This window comes from Pseudopipra pipra, chromosome 4, assembly GCF_036250125.1.
Source record: "Pseudopipra pipra isolate bDixPip1 chromosome 4, bDixPip1.hap1, whole genome shotgun sequence".
NCBI classification, from domain to species: Eukaryota; Metazoa; Chordata; class Aves; order Passeriformes; family Pipridae; genus Pseudopipra; species Pseudopipra pipra.
This window is the reverse complement of record NC_087552.1, coordinates 41,014,484-41,038,563: the sequence shown is the minus strand read 5'-3', so window position 1 is coordinate 41,038,563 and position 24,080 is coordinate 41,014,484. Positions and strand designations below refer to the sequence as shown.

General features: G+C 38.6%; 1 protein-coding gene and 1 long non-coding RNA gene across 34 annotated transcripts in view; one reads left to right on the top strand and one right to left on the bottom strand.

Moving 5' to 3' along the window:
* The window catches only part of TENM3 (teneurin transmembrane protein 3), a 1,314,794-nt gene extending 1,298,621 nt beyond the window's left edge, over positions 1-16,173 (bottom strand). For all 33 annotated transcript variants that reach the window (XM_064652558.1, XM_064652559.1, XM_064652557.1 and 30 more), the window contains exon 1: positions 16,087-16,173. The gene's annotated coding sequence lies outside the window, so the exon portion shown is untranslated. The remainder of the gene's footprint in view (positions 1-16,086) is intronic.
* A 130-nt stretch (positions 16,174-16,303) lies between these two features.
* Positions 16,304-22,634, top strand: LOC135413218 (uncharacterized). Its single transcript, XR_010430133.1, has 2 exons — positions 16,304-16,381; positions 21,516-22,634. It is a non-coding gene; the product is annotated as an uncharacterized LOC135413218 (long non-coding RNA).
* The last annotated feature ends 1,446 nt before the right edge of the window (positions 22,635-24,080 follow it).

Sequence of the window (24,080 nt, the reverse complement as noted above, 5' to 3'; positions counted from 1 at the left end):
AAATATACTCCTCTATAGAAGATTCTGAATAATTCTAGAGAATTTCAAAGCCACCTTTTGCTTGTTTCATTGGTGCATTCATCTTGAATTCCTTGAGGAGACACATACTATTCCTTTTCAAAAAAAAAAAAAAAAAGACAAACAGCTCATCAGGTCTACTCTGATTCTTCAGGTGTGCACAAGTAGCTGCACATTGCTTGGACCTCAAAGGTTAGTCCAGGTTTATTCTCAAAGTATACAACATAAATCTATAACAGTTTTAGTACATTTGAAATTTAGGATTCCTAAATAAAAATTTGATGATGTGCTGGGGAAGAATGACCTTCATTTTCACACAGAGTTTGTTTGAAGGTAATCTTCAAACAAGGTTGAAGGTAATCATCTGCTTCTAAGAGGAAATCTAGGCACCATTACCAAGATTTTTCTAAAGCCCACTGTAGACCAACAATGTTGATACACACCACACAGAGCATAGCATGCACCATCCTAGACAGACAGCACAATATATAATCCTGGCAGTCTCTGCAGTGCTTTCACCTTTGAACACCCTCACATACTTTTTCGCAAAACAAATTAATAAATCCAAATAAAACTCTCTCAAAAACCAGACAACCCACTCACAAAAGCACATCTCAGAGCTACTCGGAACAAACCCTGTCCCCCACCAAACCCCATGTTTTTCCTGCGTCACACAATGTCAGTACACATCAATCTTCTTGAGGACCTTATTTCTTCCTTAAAAGTATTCCACAGTGTAAACACTAGTCTTTACAGCTACACAAAATACATTCCTTATAAACTGAGAGTTACCCATCAGTCCTGAACCAAAATTATGTACACTGAGTCTGACACACAACATGCAGTTGCTTAACTCTTCCACCTACAGGATAAAATAAATATATACAGTTTCCTCTATGGATAAGAAAATATCTGATTATAAGCCTTCTGATTCCACTTCCTGTTCTGCACCTGGTACTTTATCTGATCAAGGTTGTCTCCTTTCACCCCAGCCCTCTATATACTCATAAATAAAGAGTATCCAAATAATGACAGTCTGTATACTATAGGATACTGAGTGTGAATTACTGAACAGCAAACAAAACAATACTCTAGCAAATCAACCACTCTTTAGCATTTTGTCTGTCTTTTTAGAGAAAGAAGCCAAATTCCTAATTCCCTTTAGGCAGAACTATGGAAGGAACACCTTAGGCTGTAGTAAGACTATACTCTTGAATACTAGACAAGATGGTGTTGGAAGGTGCCTCTGGAGATCATCTGGTCCAACTTTTTATAGAACACAGGACTTTAGGTTATCTAGAGTCCTGTCAAGCTCAGAGCTGAGGCTTGAATTTTATTTTCAGTGAAGGGGATCCCACCAATCTGGGCAATCTATTTCCAAGTTTGTTCTCATGGTCTTGCATCCAAAAAGAATTTTTCCTGAAGCACCAGGGCCTGTTGCCTTGTCCTATCACTTTACATTGTCATGAGGAGAGATCCTGCATTTTCCTTATAATTACCTTTTAGGTATCAGAAGACTGTCTAGCTCCCCTTTGTTGGGATCTTGAATCTATTGTCTAGGCTGGGGAAAAAAAAAAACTAATCTAGCAACTGTCTGAAAAATGTTACATTTTCAGGTCTGTTGAAACAATGGCATGCTCCAGCCTTGTCTCATTCTGTATGCCTGAGTCAGAACTAGTACTTTTTTGGAAAACTCCCCAAGCAGTAAATTTATAGCAAACTCCCCTCGCCAAAAAAATCTTTGAGAGCTAGTGGAGCCAGTGGTATCTAGCAAGGTTTTTCTTCTCTTTTTCAGTATTCATGACTTTTTAACATCACCTGCTCCCTAAGGACAGTGTGCTGCTCTAGTACACCTGTATTGGCAAGTTGGGGCACACTTGTAGTACAAATTTGTCTTGAAGTTCTACAGTATTCACTCAAACTCACCACTGATGCACAAAATGTAACGTAGGTATACTGTTCTAGAACAATAAAAGGTAACAAGTAAAAGTGCAGTCCTTTCTTCGTTTGCCCCCAGCCTGTAACTTCCTTAAGCTTCAGTAAACTGTAGACCTCTGTACTGAGTAACATCTAAAAATGATGACAGACATCATGCTAGATGGAACAAGTATTTGAAATATACCAATTTACAGAGGTAGTTTTAGCGGCTTGCATTCAAACAGTAAAATTATATGCACAAACTGAAACTGTTGTAGATTCTGTCAGTAACTTGGAAATCCAAAAAAAATGCTGTTAGGATACTCAGACAAAGTGAAAAAACAGGTTGAGGCTTAAATGCCATGTCATAATCCTGACCTAACATATACTAACTTTTCAGAAAAAAATTTACTCATGTTTAGGAGAGTATGATTTCCAGTAACATAACTTTAAGTATTTCAAGTGCAAAATGTCAAATACGTAATTGTTATCAGCAGTGACACACAGTATTTCTGTGTAGTAATATATTATTAAATTTAGGCATTTGTATGATAGATATGTAACAGATATTGTAAAAAAATTGCCATATGCAAGTGAAACAACAAACTTGCTTGCTCTAGATCCTCACACCCTCAGTGTTATTCACTAAAAATACTGCCATACTATGTACAAATTTATGTCAAAGATAAACCTAATAATATAACAGTTGATTTTTTATTCACACACACTCTGGCTATTCCAAAGTAAGCACCTAAAAATATATATCAGAATTTCCCATAATTGTAGGTTTTTTACTTGGATTCTGCTCTAAAACAGACTCAATGTTTTCCTCCCATAATATATCAAAACAGTCCCTGCTTATTAAATTTCCAAGCTAACTTGTGAAAGAGGCAGAAGTACCCTGGGACCACTTTTGAAATGGTACTGAAAAAGCCACTCTTCAGACAAAGAACAGCAGGGAGCTTTTGTCTCATTGATATACAGGACACTTCATAGTTGATCCTTATATTGGCAATAATCAGTATCTCTTTAGTTCTTACTTACAATTTGTGAAACGTAGATATTACCTCTACTAAACTGGCTGGCACACTTCCACTGTGCCATTTTAAGGCTCCCTGCATTGCAGGATATTTTTGCCTCCACTTAACTAAACCCTTCTGCAAAGAGTAATGTTCATGTAAGAAAAGGGCTTAATCTGAAACACTAAGAGGAAACCCTTTTTTAGACTTCCAAACTCGATTCTTTAAAATTGTTTACAACTGTCCTTATGTATACTTATTACTCTGGTTATAGGATAATGATGCCTTAGAAGCCTTTAATACCCACTCCCTACAAAAAGCAAGTCATCATTTTACTTTACACGCATTCATCCATAGTAAGGGAGATGAATTTTATGAAGACTACGCTCATTCATCTTAAAAGCATAGTTCTTTATTATTATAAAGAGAAATAAACAATACTTAGCTTTTTTGTTATGGCTTATAAACTGAACCTCCTTCGTGTTTTGGTAATTAGGAAAAAAATTATCTTGCTTTATATTTGAAGCTTAAGCACACACAGATGTAATAGAGTAAATGATCATATCAAAGTGGGTAAGATACTCCACTGTATGTGCCATGACTGAGAACTGACTGGAGATATATTTTCTCCCCCACATATCATTTTAGAAATACAGAAGGAATTTACTACTCACTATGTGAGTATGGGGGACACACATTACCACCATGGAGTTTAGATTCACAGCTTCTTTTCAGTATCTTTTTAAATTACTTGTGTGTATTACTTAGAGCTTTTTGGTAGGACTGCCACTATACAGGCTCCCAATAGTCTCAATTTTCTTCCTTTTTATTAGCACTTTGCTAAACATTATCATTTGACAATAAAACAGTACAGAAACCCTTCTATGATGTTTTTCCTGGTAAGATATAGTTGTTTGATCTACATGGTTGTTTGAACCCCAGAATTCCCTTCAAGTTCCCTGTCAAAGTTCTCTGCTAGCCAAAATTATAACTGTAACATTCTCTGACACATTAAATAAAAAAATACATTCTGTTGTTGTAAAGCGTGTAAGAACATTGTGATAATAGAAAATGGCTTATATACGTCACTTATTTCTAAAGCTATCATTCTTCAAGTACAATAGTTGACATTCACTAACAATGCCTAAATGCCAGATCTTTTATATCCAGTTCTGACATTGAATGACTGTATGTCTACAACCTTAGCAATCAACAGATTTAAAACTTCACTGGGTTGAAACCTGGATTCTAGTTCCTGCTCACAGGATTTATCTGTTGACCCAATAACTATGTAATGGAAAAAAAGCAAAAGCAATTCATTGGTGCATCCAAGGCTTCCTCTCATATTCATGGCATACCAGAGCAATGCTCTTTGGTTATTTCCCTCTCAAAATTACTTTTTGCACCATAATAACTAACCTGCTACTTCTGTAGGACACAGGAGTTATTGACTGAAGATGGCAGACTGAGATTGGTGTTCCCACTGTCTGTGCAACCCTAAGCACTATGAGGCACCTGCAATCACTGTTACTGTCCTTTTAAAGAGAATAAGCACCTCCCACGTAGGTGTCTACCCCTATAAAAAGAACACTAGATTTCTGGCTACTGAATGAAGAGATACTTCTAATGTACAGCCCTGAGTCAGTCTTCCAAACCCTAAAGAGATGTGAGATTTCAGACAAAATACTGTACACTTGACATTTTCTATTCACCAGCTTACTGTGGCCTCTCAAGGAGCAGTTAGTCTTCTGACCATACCCCAAAAGACAGACAATTTCTCCACAAAGCACAGAGAGCTGAAGTGCTCTAACTAGGCAGACTAGATCAGACTGCTTAATTTCACTGAATTAAAATGCATGCCTGAGCATACTTGGTGTATCCAGAAAAATTCAGACAATACAAAATAAAGGCAGCTATTGACAAATATACATTTATTAGGAAAGAGAGTCTTCAGCTCATTTGCACGCTGGCTTCGGCACAGTATTGAATAAAGAGAGCAAAGTGAGACAGAAAGCAAAGTATCTTGTAAATCAGTATTAAAAGTGACATTATAAAGCAATTAAAAGGTACCTAGTAAACAAGAGACAAAACTATTCAGATTGTAAATCAGATTAAATTAGCTTCCCAAACCTGCATAGTAACACTTTTACCATTAATCCATTGAGAAAGTATCAATGACAGATTGAGAGGACTAAAGAGCTAGTCATTACCTGACAACGCAGATACCAAGAAATTGATGCACCACATTGCTGGATTTCAACCAAATAACTGGCCAAACCAGGAAAATTCTTCACAATAAAGCATCTTGATATGATAATTGAGCTACAAGGTAAGATATATGTCCATTACATAAAGCGATTATTGACTACCAGAAGCTTTTGATTTAGTAGAAAATTACTTTGTATAAGAGCTCTCCTGAACTCAGTGACAAAGGTTACATTTAGCTCTTTTAAAGCACAGAAAAAGGGAATGAGGCTTCCACTGGCCTTTTCTATATCAAATCATCAAAAAATTGAAAGAAAATTAAGTAAGGATAAAATTCTTTCCATAGGTTTTCACATTCTGTCCAAAAGTTAACTTCCCCTCCAAAAAAGAGTGCACTGGAAATAAAATTAGTTGAATCTGAAATTCCCTGACAGCACTTTTCTCACAAGCTACTTTAAAGCATGAAGATTTAATGTTGGTGAAGATGCAAAATTCACTGAAGTAATAAAAAAATGAGTACACTAATTTCTGACAAGTTTACTGTAAAAATAAATCAGAAATAAATTATTTCAAGTAAACATACAAAAAATCATATCCTTCACCCATTTAAAAGAATTATAAATTATTTGATTGAAATTTTTACCAACTGCATTACAAGAAATTAAAATATAGAGGATAGATAGGAAACCAGACAGTCACATAACTGGATCTAGAAACTGTCACCTTGAAATTTTACAAAAGTTTTGAATTTAAATCCACTTACAGAACAAACAAATTCCACTTAAAGAACATCTTTAAATCTTTTTCTTTATTTACATTTTAATACCTTCAAAAAAATGTGGGGAAAAAAAAGTTTCCAAGATTAAAATAATGAAATTACTGGTCAAGAAGAAAACTAAAAATTTAGCTTCCAGTCCAATGCAGTTTAACATTGAGCATTTTCATAGTGGATTTCTGGTTCAATGCGCTAATAAAATATGTACATATAGATAACAACTTTTTTAAAAAAAAAAGCAAATGGGCTTTTTCATTTGTTGAGTTTGATTTGGCTTAATGATAAGATACTACTAGAAGAGAAGGATTACATATCTGGAATAAATGTGGCATTTCTTTTAACTACAGCTGGTTTCATGAAGTCCTGAGAAGGAAACTGAAAAGAACAAAGCATTTGATCATTATGTCAAATGTGAAGAAAAGGATATTTTCAACACAGTTTTTTATCAGCAGTTCTAGTCAAAGTAGGTGTTGTACACACTCAACCTTCAAATCCTGTAAACCCTTGTCATCAATTAATTTCTCATTAAAACCTACTTGTGTTTAGACATTTTCACAGCAGTGACAATAAAATATTAAATATGGAGGACCTATAGCTGTAATATCTGCAACATGCAGTATCTGGTAGCTTTTGTCAGAGTTCTGAGGAACAGAGAGTAAGCTGCAGTAGCAGTATCACAGAAAGCAAAGTACATACAATTTTTACTTTTCAGTGTCACAGTATGTTTGTACTTTCTTGTAAAAATTATTATAATGGAAAAAGACTGATTATTCATTTTGAGGAACTACAGGCATCATACAATATATTAATTCTGCATATTACATTGCATAACCCCCCCTTTGAACAGTTAGAAGACAGTTAATAAAGAATTAGTCAGACAGCTTTGGTATTTCACTGAGGATGGCACAAAGATGAAAGCTTTTGTTTTGTAAAAACGAAGTTCATGCTAATGGTTTGAATGCCTAATTCCTGAAATACCTTGCTTATGACATGTGTTTTTCCCCCATTAACAGTATTTCTACTGTGTTCATTGAGGGCTTTTAAACAAAAAGATTTCCTACTGAGATTTAAATTTCTCTTCTGAGTCCCCTCAGTGTGCAGACTTGGCAAACTTTAACATGAAAGACAAAGACATTCATTCATCATCTTAGAGTGTTAGGAAAATCAAGGATAACTTGAGGAGGTTTTTTTGTTTTACTAGAAATGAAACTACTGGAGGTTCAGTGTGCAATATTGTTTTCTACAGCTTACATTTTACTGAGTATGTTTTGTCACTGTAGATACTTTATAAACATGATAGGCATTTCAAAATACTGTCATGTAATAAGTAAGGAGACCTACACTGCAGTGAAAAAATAGAAACAAGGTATTCACTGAAATGTAAATTGACATTAAACTTAGAAGTGGCCTCCCAAAAGTAAGATTGAGATGAATTACCAAGACAGTGATAAAATAGTCTTATTCCTATGTACCCAGTGTGCATCTTTTTCCTGGGTAAGCTGACAAGCTTTTCATGCAGCTAACACTTCTCTTTCACTGGCTTCAAACTGGCTTTCAGGGAAAAAAACCTGAGCAATATGCTTTTTGTGTTATTCTTAGCAAGTGTGACTGCTGAGCACAACTCTTAAATAGATCATAATTTGTATACTAATGAAGAATCAATTTTGGTCAATAGACTGTATTTAATCTTAAAAATACTATCTAGTTTCTGTATCTCCAAAGAAGGTTTACTCCTTCTTTGAGAAACATAAGAAAGAAGGGCTGCCACATAGGTTTCACAATGAATCTTTTTTCAGACTTACAGGTTATTCTCAAAAAAGATTGTGTGAGACTCAGATTTGTCTTCTGAAATATCAACTTAAGAGTATTTCTGTGGGGAAGTAAAGAGCAATGAGGCAGTCAGACAAAAGCTCAGAAAAGTATAGCCACTCACAAAGCTCAGGATATAGCACTCAGGGCTGACCACATTGAATTCGATTACAAGTTGTAAACGCAGATAGATACAGTAATAGCAGAAATACAGTCACACCCGAGAAACAGAAGAGACCAAAATAGAAGACCAAGAGGGAAGACTTGCTGGATGGGTGGAGAAAGCCATTGTAGTAAAGAAAAGGAGCAAGAGAGAATTTCTGTAGCAAAAACTTACAATAGCTAGCTGCACACTACTTACGCTATACCAAGAGTTATTAATACATAAATAGCAAAGAGGATCCTCAGTGATCTGAAAGTCATGAAATTCCCCATAACAAATAGATGGCAGAATGGTGCATGGATGAGTGAAAAAAAAAAAAGGCAATGGAAAAATTGGTAAGCTTAAAGTTTAACTACATTTTCTAAAGTTCCAAATAGCAACAAATATTGTTAGATGTTTTATTATGTGCTGCATATGTAAATGCATACAAGACAGTGGAATTTCATGTCCATCAAAGGATAAAACAGAGTTTGTAGTCATTAAATGCACATGCCCTCTAGCATAAGAGTCCTGTCCTTCTCTCTAGCTAGGTTTCTAGCTGTTCTAGAAGAACACAGCAGATAAAAGACTTCTGATTACAGAGTATAGATGATACCAGGCATGAGGCAGATGTTCTACAAACCTTTCTTCTGATGATAAAGGTGGCTAAAGCAGATCCCACCTCCATCCTTACTCTGCCATCATTTGCACCAGCAAAACTATCTGGAGGCAATGAAGTAATTCCACGTGGTTCTTTTTTTCTTTTTTTGCACCACAGAATTACTCAGTTTAGATTGTATAGTGTATAGTCCTCTCATTAATTCAACTGAGAAGACTGTTACAGAGTAGAAATGAACAGCCAAAGAGTTTGAACAATTTAACTTTTCCATCAAGAAAAGTATGTATAGAACCAAGGTTTCAACTGTCACGTACAGTTTTTGAAAATCAACTGCAGATATTCAGTCAGGAAATGAAAAGATTCTACGTGAAAGTTTTATAATGAAAAAAAAAAGCTTCAGAAAAAATACCGGATTTTCTTTCACTATTAAAGTTTCCATTCTGAAGATAGAGACTTTCCTTATAACTCTTTACCATTATGACAACTAGCACCTGAAACAAAAATTGACAGAATCCTTCACAATATTACTCTACATGACACCGGCAGCAGTGTGAAATTGAGTGTGATCACAGCAACAGTCAATTCTATTGGTTCAGGGAGTTTTCAGTTCAGGTCAATTTTATCTTCAGATCCTCATGCTCTTAAATCACAGAAGTAAAGAAAACAAAGAGAAAAAGACAGTAGAATGAAAGTCTATAAAAAGGAAACAAGTGCAGAAATTTTAGAAATTACTAAAGGCTCTTCCTGTTCTCCAAGAATACAAACCCATACAGCATAAGGTATATGAGCGATTCTCCCCTGCCTGTCTTAAACCCAAAGAAGCCTTGTACTGTTCGAGATACATTTATTTCATGAACTCTAGAGCATATCACAAGGTCCTTCAAGAGACGAACTTCATACCCAACTTACGTCTTATCAAAAAAACAGTGGTTTTTTTTTAATTTAAAAATAAAAAAAAAATCCAAACATTTTTTCCCCCTTGCTGACCAACTTCTTTGTCCCAAGAACTTCTGACTAGGTGGTATTTTAAAGCCTTCTTTAACTGTTTTCTCTTTTCATCACTCCTCTTTTTTCTTCATGTTAAATCCAATCCTCTCTCCTCCAGTTCCTACTAAAGAACTACTTGTCATCCCCCTTGATTGTTGTAACAGCTGTTGCTAGTTTGCCAATCAGTCAATGCAATCTTGTCTCATTTTCTTTCTGTAGTTTCTTCCTCATTTTTTGCATTACAAATCAGAAAGCATATCTGAGCAAATACTTCCTAAGTTATAAGTATTTACTAGCGAGTCTAAGGAAAGGTGGTAAAACCTAATCCTTATTCTAGCCTTGGTGTACATAATCCTAGCTATTGCTGAAGTAAGCCCTAACTAGTCAGTCTTTATTTAAGAAAAAAATAAAATCTTCATGCTAGAGCACTTTACAACAATCTACAATTCCTTCTCCCAGGGCCACATAAGCCACAGTAAATCTTTTGCAAAGTGAAGTAAAATTAATTAGTCTTGCAGCTGCAAATGAACATATTTTACTTCCTACTGCAATGGACTATGAATACATTCGCAGTTTAGTCTGAAAGTCAACTGAAAATCCAATTAAATTAGCAGTATCTTTTAAGTGAACAGACAGTACCTTCCTACCTACCCATGGTATCTAATTCACAGATTATCCTGTGCCAGCACCCTAAATTAGCAGCAGATTTGCTGAAATAAAAAACTACGAATCTCTATTGAGTATCGCTCTTTTCTTCAAAGCTTGATTTCCCCTTAGACCATCAGTTAGTACCTTTCAATTCTCATCTGTGTATTTTATCCCCTTAAGTTAAAAATATTTTAAAAATTACCAAAAAGTATTAAACAGACTTTGCTTCTGTTAAGATTATGCTTCATATCTCTTATTATATCAAGCTGCAGTCCTAAAAATAGAAGCAGGCCTTGCCATCAGATTAAACATGTATGTAGAGTCTGCAGGAACAAGGCTTGAATGGACTTTATCACTCATAACATTAGATGGTTGTCACTGCATAAATCAGTGCAATTTCAGGTAATTTTGCTAACAGTTCAAATGCTTTCGTCTGAAATCATACAGATAATGGTCAGTCTATCATAAAGATATGATACATGCCAAGAAAATGCCTCTCAGAGTTGAGTTGGTGGTGTTTCAGTTCAAACTTCGACAAGTTTCACACCTACTACGACCTAGGGACAGTGTCCACTGTCAATTACCACATGCTTCATTCTGCATTCTTCCTCACCTCACTTGCTCTGAAAGTAGATAAATCCTTGCTGGATGGCTGCCTTCTCCCAACTGTGCCCTGCTCTCTGCCTTTGGAAATAGCTGATGTTCTTTTGAGCATCTCAATGTTACTCCATCCCAAGGCAGAACAGGTTTACAATAAAAAGGTAGAGACTGGTGCGGATAGAGTACTTCAGCAAGAATGCCGCTATTTCTTCCGAGATTAAATCAATTTGATTTTTAAAACTGCTTTAAAGATGGAATGATTCCTGAATACACAGAAGAACTGTTAATGCATAGGTGTCAATCAGAAGGGAAGAGCAACCTGACTGCTTCCCACTTTGTGTTCAAAATGCTTCTACTTCAACTATTCCATGTGTCCAGATCACATACAGTGAGATGGCTGCAAGTCTGCCCGCTGCAGCTTTGCACTGTCAAACAGACATGATGGCATATCCCGGAACACAGCTCAATGTTCTGGCTTTCTTTTACCCTCGGAGGAGGTAAAAGCTTCAGCTGGCAAAAGTCTTGGGTATTAGTATGGACAAGGACTTGGAATAGAGAACCACCATGTGTGTGACCCTCCTGATTTTTGTAAACTGTCCCTACATTCAACTAATTAAGGGAAAGTGATGCTTCTCTCATTAGACTGATACAATACAAACATGATGAACAGATTTCTCCAAGGGGTATTATTTAAGACTTTTGCAGAAACACTTCCTATTGAACAGACAATGTTGAAATATGCTTGTTTGCTGAAAGCGTGTTTGCTTAGCCATGGAACTTTTATTCAACAGGAGACCATTACAGTGTCATAACATTCGATTCCACTTACATTACTGCCTAATTAACACTGGAACATTTAGCAGCTATTAGAAGAGACATTCTCGAGCATCCTAGATTTTAGCAGAGCACACAGGCAGACTACATTTCATGCAATACTTCAGAAATACAATTTGAATTAACAAAATACCATAATCTTTGACTCAATTCATATTTCTAGATGAAAAGTATTTGCAGATATTCCATGCTGATCTTTCTAGATGCTACAGTAAAGAAAACACTTCCCCTGCTTTAAAAGAATCTTTGCGAATTTGGTCTTTGTAATAGATGGGGTACAAGGTACAAGGGGTACAAGGCACTAGATAAATTAAATCCCTAATGTAGTTAGTAAAGCAGACAGGTTCTCCCACTAAGATTAATTAAATAAAAGACTGCTTTTCTCACAGAAAGCATATACTTAGGCACATATTTAGATACATAACAGTGCATGTGTGTGCTAAACCAAGAACAGTCTTCTCTGTCTGACAAAATTTTAGTCCTCAAAAAACCCTAATCTTACACTATCTATCCTTTAATTCCTAGATTCATAGTCCAGAATTAAAAGGTCCATGTGTAAAACTTGTTTTCTTTACAGACCTGAATGACAGAACGCAAATGCAGAAGAACATATCCATGACTTAACAGAGCTGCAAGTCAAGTCTTGTATGAAATTATCTTTATTGCACAAATAAAAGTGTAATTTAACGCTTTAGTCATTTTGATAATTTGCAAACCATGACTCTGCTAAGCCTATAGAATGTATTAGTTTTAACTTTGATTGCTATCTTTAATACAGTAAAACACTGTTATAATGTAAAAAAATAGATCACACCCACGCCAACATATTTTTAAAAAAAACCAAAATCCAGAAGTATTGTCTCCCAAAACTCTTATTCCAGCATTTATCACAGACAATAATTATTATTAGCTACACTATAAATATTCTCATATACTAAATTTCATAGCCTGTTCACCTCAATGCATTAATAAATATTTCGCTTCTGTTTCTTAAATATCTGTTTTACCTGGCATGAGTTGTAATGTAGGCTGTAGCTTCAAAGTCAACCACAGGGTATTTTACTGTTATGACTTTACTATTATGACAAAAACATGTGCCTAGAATTTGACATTTCCTCATTTAACAAGCAAAGTGAGTATGGTAATTATACAGGATTTAAGAACCTCTTTCCTTTTCCCCCAGTATTAAAATTGCATTTTCTAAGATTAAAGTTATTGAGTTTTCCATATTGACCTGTCAGTTCAGTAAATACAGCATTTCTAGAGACTGCATGTAAAACACTGATATGTATTTTTTGGAAGTGCCAGAAGAGCAGAAAGGTACTTTCAACCTAGCAAGGACAGTAAGTTTAATGACAGTATAACAAATGTTATGGTGAAAGAAAGACTTCAAGCGCTACAAATTGGGAGCAATACAGAAGAATACGCTTAATAATGCTGGGGAACTTTCTTGCATAGATTTACCAATAGAGAACTAGGAAAGACCGGGGGGAAAAGTATCTAGATGTTATAGAAGAAAGGCATCTGTGTTTCACTAGAAGGATTTTTCCAAGTTAATTCTCTTGTAAAACTTGTGCCGGTATCATTTTAATACAAGATACAATGCAATGTGGAAAATATACAAATACAACCTTCCCCAGCCAGCTTTATACAATCCAGTATGTCATGGAAAACATTTTTAATATTCCTTCTATTTCAGAGTTGTTTTTTCTTTTTCTCCCCAAAAATGCCACAACCCTCTACAGCATTTTCTCACAGTCCATGTTTTATTAAAGACACACAACAAATCCAGATGTCAAGACATCAGTGTTTTGTAAATCTCTGATAATACATTCAGCTACCTATTTATCAGCTGTGTGGAAAGTCATACTTTTGTTCTGGAGGAAGTGCAGTGTTAACATTAAATACCATTTAATGCTAACATTTTTACAGAAACTGAGGAAAAATCCAAAAGTTCTATTATTCTGAATTTTTAGAAACCCTCATTTGGACAGCATAGAATGGAATTCACTTCAGAAGTCAGCAGCAATGCTCGTAAGAAATATTTGAATACTTTGGCATGCAAGGATAAAGGAATTGTCTGACAAATGTATCTATAATAGTGAAAAGAGCAAAGTTGGGATACAACACAAAAGGATTTCCTAGGGACAACTACAGCATCCAATACAAGAAGAAAACAGACTAGTTTCACAGTTGCGAATATAACTTCTGTGAAGCTCACCATTTTCACCAACCTGGGAGACACACACTCCAAGCTCTTTTAGTATTTAGACGAGCGCTTCATTTATCCCTCAAAGGAGCACAAAACTATGTTGGTGACAAAACTTAAGATTGCATAAAGCATATGTATATAAAAGCCCATACATTCTTTACAAGTTTAATTATATGTTATTCTATGCAGTAGTTCTTAAAATAGAATATTCTATTTAATTTGTGAAGGTAATCTCTTATTTAATTCAATTTCTGGCATTTTCCTTAAGTATGTCTGATTAAAATAGTGGGAAACGTTTTGTCTCTGGAAAAATATATCACAAGCAGAAGACTACATTGTGTTGCCTCTTGTTATGCCAACTTTATTACACTAAGAAAACTTTTACAACAAAATACAACAAGTTTATGAAGTTACTGCATTAGCTTCTCATAGAACATTTTCAAGTTAGGTAAGAAACATGAGGAATGTGGAGAACCAAGAGTTTTGAAAATAAAGTTTAACTCTGCAGAAGCTGATTTATTTATCATTTCGTTACTGAAGTACACTGTTTACACTAGAAAGTTATTACTACAAAAAACCCCAACTACCTTAGCTGTTTAGTTATTGAAGGATGACAAGAGTAGTGTAGTTACACCACCTGATATCCTGTCTCCACAATATTAAACAGTAAATATTTTCAATCAGTTTAAGTGGCATAAAGAGACATTAAATTCAAATATTAGGTGGTTAGTAGCATAAAACTCAAGTTCAATTATCAATTCAGTCAAATATCAGTAGAAGATGGAAGAACATTTCGCTGGACAATATGCAAAATATTGTCTCCCCTTCACTTTGGTTTCACACAAATTTCTGCAGCATTTAGCTATATTTACCTATCAAAGGAAAATTGAGGAAAATACAGTCTTCCCTTAACCAGTGCTCTAAAACTGGGCAAAGGCTGTCCCAGTGCTGCTGCCCAACTAACAAGTCAAACCACAGACCTTTCAGAAGTGTTACCATCATTGTAATGTAATTATTAAATATTCTAACACTCTATTCAATTCCCTGGAAGAGTGGAGCTTACTATTTTAAGAAAGCCTGCCTATTTAAATGTCATTAACTATCCAATTAGTGCAGTCTGCTCTTTGCTAGCTGCTGAGTACTGGGATAATCTTTTAATTGTTAACCACTATTGAATAATTTTAGCAATTACGCTTTTATACATTCTGTGCTAATTAAGACAGACTACGCCTAGAATCTCATCATTTCCAGCACACAGTGACAAACAGAAAGACGATCAATGGTCGATAAAATACGCGTGTGACCAGTGGTAACGTTAACGACGTAGGACACCGTCTCCAGCTGTAGCCGCCGCAGGAAGGCGCGCACCGCCCGGCGCACTCCGCGCACTGCCCGCCGCATCCACCCATCCCGGACCCATTCCGGCCGCCGAGGTGTGGGCTCAGGGGCATCGGGCCACTTCGCACCGCGCCTACGGGGCTCTGCTCGCAACGCTGCTTAAGCCCAAATAAATCACCGCCGCCGCTGCCCACGGCTCCACCTGCCGGGCGCCCGCGCCCCGCAGCGCCCCGCTCGCTTCCTCCTTCCCCGGGGGCGCCACCACCGCGGGGCGGTCAAAGCCGCCCGGGCGCCCCAGCGCGCACCTTCCGCGCAACGAAGGGAAAGCGCCGTATCCGTCCCTCCTCCGGATCAGCAAGTTTCTCTCCCTCCTAGGAGGAGACGTGCCTCTGGGGGCTGCTGCCGGGCTCTCGCAAGCCGCCGCCGGGCACAGGCTCCCCGCAAGGCAAACCCTTGGAGGACCTGGAAACAAAGCGAAATTACCTAAAAGGGCACAGGTCTGCGCGGCACCGTCAGTCGCCCTACGCCGGCGGGCGAGGCGCCCCTCCGCTTTGCCTCCGCAGGACGGTGCCTGTTGCACGGGCCCCGCGGGTTCCCTGCAGGGCAAAAAGAAGTTCGCTCCGCCGGGCGGCCGCACCGCCCCCGCTCCGCGAACTCGCGTGGGGGCTCCAGGCGGCCCCGAGCGGCGGCAGAGACCCGCGGCTCGGACAAGCCCCCTCTCCTGCCAAGGTCTGAGCTGCGCTCCGCAGAGTGGGACCCCCCTTCTCCCCCTCCCCGACTTCCCTCTGCGCAAAACCAATTAACCCCGAGCGGTCGCCCTCCTGCAAAAGACGAGACAGGGAGTGCGGGAGCCGACAGGAGGCAAAGTTTGATGAATGAGCGGCTCCTGCGGTGACAGGTGACTACGGAGCGGAGGCATCCTCCGCGCCCGGCCGGGCAGAAGTGCGGGAAAGAAGCACTCACCTGTCCGCTGTCCCTCCGGCAGCCGTGGAGGGAAAGGAGAGAGACACAGCCCCGCGCTCTTTTTCCCGTCCGTCGGCCCCAGCGGCGGGCAGGATGCCGGGCCCGCAGAGCGGCGGGGCCGACCCGGGCTGGCACCCGTCAGAGGAGCAGGTGAAGCGGGGAGGTCGCCGCCGCCGGAAAGCAACACGTTTGGCTCTGAACTTTGCAGCTCCAGTCACAAACAAACAAATACAGCCCAGGAAGGACCTCTCCCATCAGATCCCAGACTGCTCGGCAGCCGCTGCCTCTCTTATTGGTGCGGAGGTTATTTATTTATTTGATTTCTCCCTCCCCCCCCCCTCCCCGTCCACACACCCCCTTTCCCTTCCACTTCCCCTTCCCTCCCCCCGCCCCGGCCTTCCCTCCCCTCCTGCACGCCGCCCAGACAGCCGCGGTCCCTGCGCGCCGCACAGCGCAGCAGCAGCTCCTCTGCGGCCGCCGGCAGCGCCGGGTGCCGGGCGAGGGGCGGGCGCGCTGCGGGGAGGCGGGAGCGGAGGCGGGAGCGGGGCAGCCGCCGCACCACTGCCGGGCGATAGCGGAGAGCGGGAGGGAGCTGCTTCCGCACGCCCCGTCCCCCGCACCGGAGAGCGGAGGCGAGAGGGCGATCCCCGCCTTGCCGCCGGTCACCGCAGGGACAGGGCAGCCGGGCAGGGGGGTGATTGGTGACCGGAGCCGGGAAGGAGGGTGGCCGACGCGTACCGGGCGGCTGCCGCGAGGAGCCCGGGGTACCCCGCGGCGTTGTTTTGCGGCCCTCGCCCATGGGGACCCCCGGCAGCCGCGGAGCGGCGGGAGCGGGTTCACCGCGGTGCAGGAGCGGCAGCGCCGGGCGGGAGCGAGGGCACGGGAGGGGATGCCACGCTCGCGGTGTGCGCGTACGGGAAGGCTCGAGTGTGTGTGTAAATGTTTCTCTGTGTGTTCACGTACGTGTGCCTCAGGTAACGTTGCACGGAGCTTGCTTTCAAGGAGACCCCAGGCTCTGTAGCCGCAGTGTACTTGGTGTGCATCGCTTTTACATTTTGCTGTAGCTTATGCGTGATCAGTGCAGAGCAAGCTTTATTTCACCTCTGTCTTATCGGAACCTTTGTTTGCTGGTTTTTGTTGCGTTTTTCTTTCCCCGTCCCCTAAATCCACATGCAACTCGAGCAGCACGGTAGGTCTCACCTGTCCATTCCTGAGGGCCAAGTACACCACTACGATTATCATAAGGAAAGGAAACATTAGTTAAAAGCTGCGGAGGTATGACTGCATGAAGGATTCCCTTCACTGCACCTGCAGTATCCGTCCTAGCTCGGCTTCTCCTTGCAGCTGGCAATGGAAAAAAAATGTTTCTGTCCCACAGTGGCTGTTTTTATAACGCTATACACACACGTGACAGACACAATATTGACATTCTTGTCTTCTCTCCCATCTCTCTCCCTTTAGAAATTAGAGTTCAAATTAGATATCCCAGTGGTAGAAGACAGAAGTTTAAAATCTGTGAAGTTGGTACAAACTCTGCCAAATGTTGGGGGGGGGGGGGCAGTGTGCGTGTGTGTTATTTGGTTGGTTGGTTTTTGCTGGATAAAATTTCCACCCTGCTCCCCTGGTAGTAAACAGACATTCTGGATGTTCTTTTTTACTTCCAGGGAAAAAAAAATACATTACAACAATAGACAAACAAGGAAATAAAAAATGTGGGTAGAGATTAAACAGTTATTCAACAGTATTTCCAGGAGATAAAGCTTAAATTATACCTCTATTCAGGTGACAAGACATAGAGATGTAAAGAGTGCTTTTATTCTAAGTCAGTCAATGAATTTATGTAGATTCGTCATTTCAAACAGACATTACAAATCTTTCTTGTGCTGCAACTCTGTAATTCTACCTTTTTCAACTGAAGACAATAAAGATTAATGTACATTTTGTCTTCAGTAGTAAATCCTATTGTCAAATGGGGAGAACTTTTTATTCAAAGGATTAGATCAATAGTTGACTTTGTTTTGAAGCTTTTATTTAAGAAGCTACTTAAAAAGAATGAAGTTCATGCTCTTAACATCCTTAAAGAAATTTCTCAAAGGCAATTATTCTGTTTGCCAATCTAGCGGTCACTGCCATGTAGCAACAAAAAGCATGAAAGCTAGATGTGGAAATCCCTTTGGGTTCAGACAGTGCTTTCTCAGTGGAAGAGGAACAGTAGGAAATTAAAAAGTGAAAAGCACTTTAAAAAAATCTATTTGAATATTTTAAAGAGCTTACTTTGAATAGGTGAAGTTTCATCTCTAACCAGTAAGCTTCAAGGTCAATGAAATGCAAATGACAGATGTGTTCCCTGCCTGAAAGAATGCCACCAACTTTAGGTATTGTTTAGTGAACAATATTAAAAAGTTGACAGTCTGACTGTAATTTTAATTTGTAAACTCTGTGTTCAGCAAGTATTTGTTCAGAAGAGCAGAGAGTGTCTTCCACTGGAATAAACTACTATATTTTCAAAATATAGGAGATTAATGAAGAAACTACTTTACTAATGATGGACCTATAACAAATACTTGTAAACGTCAGTGAGAAGACACTGAATGATTTCAGTTAAATTTGATTTGACACTTATACTGTAATACACTATTTGAAATTTCAGCTGTTTCTTAAAATCTTAAGAAGCAATTTCATTATGAGTAAACCAAGACTTTTATTTTTGTATGCATTCTAAGAAAAGGAAGCACTGTGTAAAGCCCATAACAAGATTGATCATATACTAGCACATTAGATCTACTTACGTCAAAATTAATTTGTTAGGTCACTGGATACAGCTCCATAGGACTTTGATTTGACTAAGTCAAGCTAATAATGAATTTAGTGGCTACTTAGTATATTGACTGTTCACTAGAGTTATGGAAGCAGAATATTATTCTGTGTTGTAGAGTCATAGCTGAGAAATATGTAAGATGGCTAGGAATAAATAGCTTAAGTTAAGAAAACCAGGCATAAGAAAGGAATAAAAACAAAAAGGAAAAAGAGAAAGCAAAGCTATGTTTTCTAAAATTTCATCTTGTGTTTTTTACTTACCTTCATTTGGCTTTTTTCATAATTTAAATCCCTGTGATCTCAGACTTGTCATTTTGGTGTTTTAAAGGGCTTCAGATTGAGACCGCTAAAAAAAATTAAAATAAATAAAAGCAGTCCCCACTGCCACCCACCAATACTGATACAACCCTAAAAATAGCTTGCTTTATTCTCATATACTGGTTTTTGTCTGTACTCTTAAAATCATACTTCTGAGGGCTTAAAGAGCTGCTAACATTCCATGTAACTCCTGATATGCATCCCGTGCAGTATGTTGTACTTCAGAAATCCATTTAATGATCTCAGCAGAAAATCAAATGTATGTGTTAATAGTTTAAAATTAGTCAAATGTGGGCAAGTTCTATTTAAATATCAAGAAAGACAGCTCGTCTATAAGGAGTTTCTCCAAAACAAACATTGTTTTTTGCCCTTGGCCACTTTATCTGCGCAGGAGGCTTTTTTTAAAAAAGACAGATTTTTCCTCCATATCTGAACAAGCAAGTTTCCCCTCCTTTTTCAATTTCTCTTTAGGTAGCTGAAATGCTTTTGATCACAATTTATAAATATGTCAGGCAAAGCTGTGAGTAAACTAGCAAGAATATATCGGACAGTTTTACCTTTAAAGTTGTGCAAAAAAAATCATACGCTGGCATATGTTATAAAGACTCAAGAATTCTACATTACTGCATGTTAAATTTATGGATGGATAACATTTAATATATTATGAAATCTTACCTAACTATTATGGTCTTATACAGATTTAAGGAATAGGTTTTTCAGCTAGCCAGGATTTGGAGTATTTTACTACTATGAGCAATTCAAAGTCAAGAAAAGCTAGGAATTCTCCCTTTTTCAGATGGAATAAGCAATGTGTGGCATTTACCTTAGCCTATCCAAGGGCTACTAGAGAATTGAGTCTTTGGACTGTTCTCCAGTTTATATAAACAAAGATGAATATATAAAACTGATCAGAAGTGTGCTAAGATTTCATATTTTAAAGGGAATGCATGTCAATAAACAGATATGGAAGAGAGAAAAAAACATAAAGACTGGACAAAAGAAAGAAAATCTGTAACCTTTTAAGGAAATGTTGATACTCTCAAGCTATTCTGTTGAAAAAAGAGATTTTGCTTCCCTGTGAATTAAACCTTTAAGTTGAGTTGATATGAATACGTTTCTATAGTTAGTTCTGGGTCTGACCACCTCTGTTTGGTAGCGGGAAAATGATTTCTTCTAAGGAAAAATATAACCACACATGAGGTCAATGGCTTCTAGATAAAAAAGAAAGAGAGCTGCCTTTGGTAGTGGGAATTGTTTAAAATCTACTTCTGTTCTGGTAACTATGATGATCTTCATCTTCTGACCTCATCACAGTCTACAGCTTCCTAAAGGGACGCAGTGGAGAGGCATGCGCTGATCTCTCTATTGATAGAGACATGAACCAGTACAACACAAGGAAATGGACTGAAGCTGTCAGGGGAAGTTCAGGTCGGACACGAGGAAAAGGTTTACCACTGAGAGTATGATATGGAACAAGCTCCCCTGGGAAGTGGTCACAGCACCAAGCCTGTCAGAGTTTAAGGAACATCTTGATAATGTTCTCAGTCATATGGTTTAGTTTTAGGTATTACTGCAATGAATTTGGACTTGATTATCCTGATGGATCCCTTCTAACTTGAGGTACTCTATGATCCTGTTCTATGAAAGATAGAGATCTCATATGGACCATTTTTATGTATGTCATAAAGGGAGCTGAAAAGAGTACTTTTTTGTGTATTTTGAGGATGCTTGAATACTGTTCATTGCAACGATACATTGTAATTGTCATGATTCTCTGGGATTTGTTCAGGGAATAGTGCTGCCCAGATCAGAGCTGTAGAGTTGAACCAAAAAGCTTCCAAACTGATGAGTTTATGAGCATGTTGATGGGTGGCCTACTGCTGCAAAACATGACTGAATTCCTGAAGTTGAAACTGATGTGAGTTGGATTATAAGTGTCCTGCTGATCCTGAGCAGTGGGAAATATCATAGAGGTATCAGAGAATCATGGAATGATTTAGATTGGAAGGCACCTTAAAGACCGTCTAGTTCCACCCCCCTCCCCCCTGCACCCCCTGCCATGGATCTTCCACTAGACTGAGTTGATCAAAGTCCCATCCAACCTGATCTTGAACATCTCCAGGGAAGGGGCAACCACATCTCAGGGTAACCTGTTCTAGTGTCTTATCACACTCTGAGTAAAGAATTTCTTCATATTGTCTAATATAAATCTACCCTCTTTCAGTTTAAAGCTATTCCCTCTTGTCCTAAAACTATATACTCTTGTAACAAGTCCCTATCCCTCTCTCTTGCAGGTCCTGTTTACATACTGGAAAGCTGCTATAAGGTCTCCCTGGAGCCTTCTCTTGTCCAGGCTGAACAACCCCAACTCTCTCAGCCTGTCCTAATAGGAGAGGTGCTCCATTCCTCTAATCGTCTTGGTGGCCTTTAGTCCAAAGCATCCATGTCTTTCTTATGTTTGGGACCCCAGAGAGCTGGAGGCAGTGTTCCAGGTGGGGTCTCATGAGAGTGGAGTAGAGGGGCAGAATCGCCTCAACCTGCTGGCCACACTTCTTTTGATGCAGCCCAGGACACATTTGGCTTTCTGGGCTGCAAGCACACATTGCTGGCTCATGTTAAGCTTCTCATCCAACACCTCCAAGTCCTTCTCCCCAGAACTGTTCTCAACTCATTCTCTGCTCAGCGTGTATTTGTGCTTGGGATTACCCTGACCCCCATGCAGGACCTTGCACTTGGTCTTGTTGAACTTCATAAGGTTTGCACAGACCCACCTCTCAAGCCTGTCCAGGTCCCTGGACATTCCTTCCCTCCAGCGTGTTAACTGCACCACACAACTTGGTGTTGCCATCGAACTTGCTGAGGGTATGCTGAATACTGCTGAACACTGCTGTCCACGTCATTGACAAAGATATATAGGGAGTCTCACTCCCTATATATAGGTATACCCCTATTAAGCAGGGTACCTCAAAAGATTAATTGATGTAAACATCCAAGAGAAGATGAAGATATTTCTAATTCTCTGGAATAGGGAAATAACCAAAAGCAAAGGATATTTGTTGTGATTTCTAGGTTAATTGAAACAATACAATAGGACATGGCGAATGCTGACAGTTTAACTGTGCTTAAATGTTTTAAGGAAGGAATTCAGTGAAGAGTATAAGAACACAGACAACATCTTTGACTCGAGCTCTGGTTTTACCCATGTAGTGCCAGATGCTGAGAAAGTTTTCAAGTAAATAATTGCTGTATGCTATACTATGCTTAGATTTCACCTTGCATGGCAAACAGCTTTTTGACAAGGAGGGGTGTTATGTGAGAGATGTCTTTGATTTTGTCCAGTCTATCAGCTCTTACATTGTTTTGGAACCTCTTCTACAACTTATACTGGAATAAATGATGATATTTCATTGTAATGTTCTTATTTAGTGCTTTATAATAATATACATGCTTTAGAAAAAAAACACCCTCTTTCAGAAAAATTCAGCTTCAAGGCTTCACACGATTATGAATTTATGAAATCAAGAAGTTGCAATGGAAATAATCTGTCACTGTAATAGTAAGAACTTACCTTAACAAGCAAAATTTAAAGATGAAAGCTCATATTAGCTTTCTGAAATTATTGTACCTATTGGCTTTGCATTGAAGAATGAAATTACACACTTTTTTTAATTCAGCACTGTTGAATCTGAAACTAATATGTTTTTCATACTTGTGGTGCTGTGTGGCTCCAGTGTATGCAGCCAAACAGCTGCTAAAATGACCTGTTTGCAAAATTATATATAAATACAGGACCCATATATATAGTGAAGTTTTAAAAAAACAGGTTGCCACATAAAGGAACTACATTCTATAACATTTATAATAGTGATATTCAAAACCACTTTCTTTTTCAAATCCTAGTAACCCCTTCCTTGCTCATGGACTGCCTAGTCTTCAAACATTTATGCACGTGCTCTTTTTTTTTTTTTACTAGAAATTTGACATTTAGACAATTCGTTTAGCTGTGGGGGAAAAAGATGGTTAGAATATTTACTCTTCTAAACCCAAAATATATTATTTCTTTAATTTTATTTTATTTTTAATTCCCTTTTTTCATTCTTAAGAAAAATGGAATTGCTATTTGGGAATTCAGTTTAGGAGATGTATAGCTAGATACTCTATCTGCACTTGTTTCACTTTAGACTTAATTGGGCTAGATAAAGATGAATTAATCATTGTAATGGAAGTTTACAGTTACCTAGGGACTAGTGTTTTTAAATTGCTCATACTGTTGGTAAACAGTGGAAGGTCCTTAGCATTAATGTGGAGAACTGATTCTTGAAAGAGGCTAATTTCTCAAAGTTAAACATGTTCTGAATTATGTTCTTTGGAGATTAAAGTGTAAGTAGATATGATATTGTGACTGAAAGGTAAATTAAAGAAGAGGAAGCTTAGTACCAAACAAATAGCCACTGTACCGTGATTGAGAAAAGCAACTTCTAAAAATCGAATATATTGGGTGACAATATGAGGACATCAGTTAGGAAAAAACATGTATATAATATCACAGTGTAAAAAGTGGGAAGGAAAATATAATTTGATACGAACTAAAAGCTATGATGTATATTGGATGTGAGACTAAGGAACAATCACTGACTTAGCTAAGGACAATAGAATATATATTGCATTATATTAGGGGATTAAAAAAGGAGTATCTCCTTACATGCGTATAAATGACACCATTAAAATTATAAGAAAACTAAATTGGTACTAATGACAGAAAAAAAAGAAAGTGTTCAATATCTATTTCACTACTGTTTCTGAAAAGGAGTAGGAAAGTGCACTCATACTTCATAACGATGGTGAAGTATTTTCCAAGC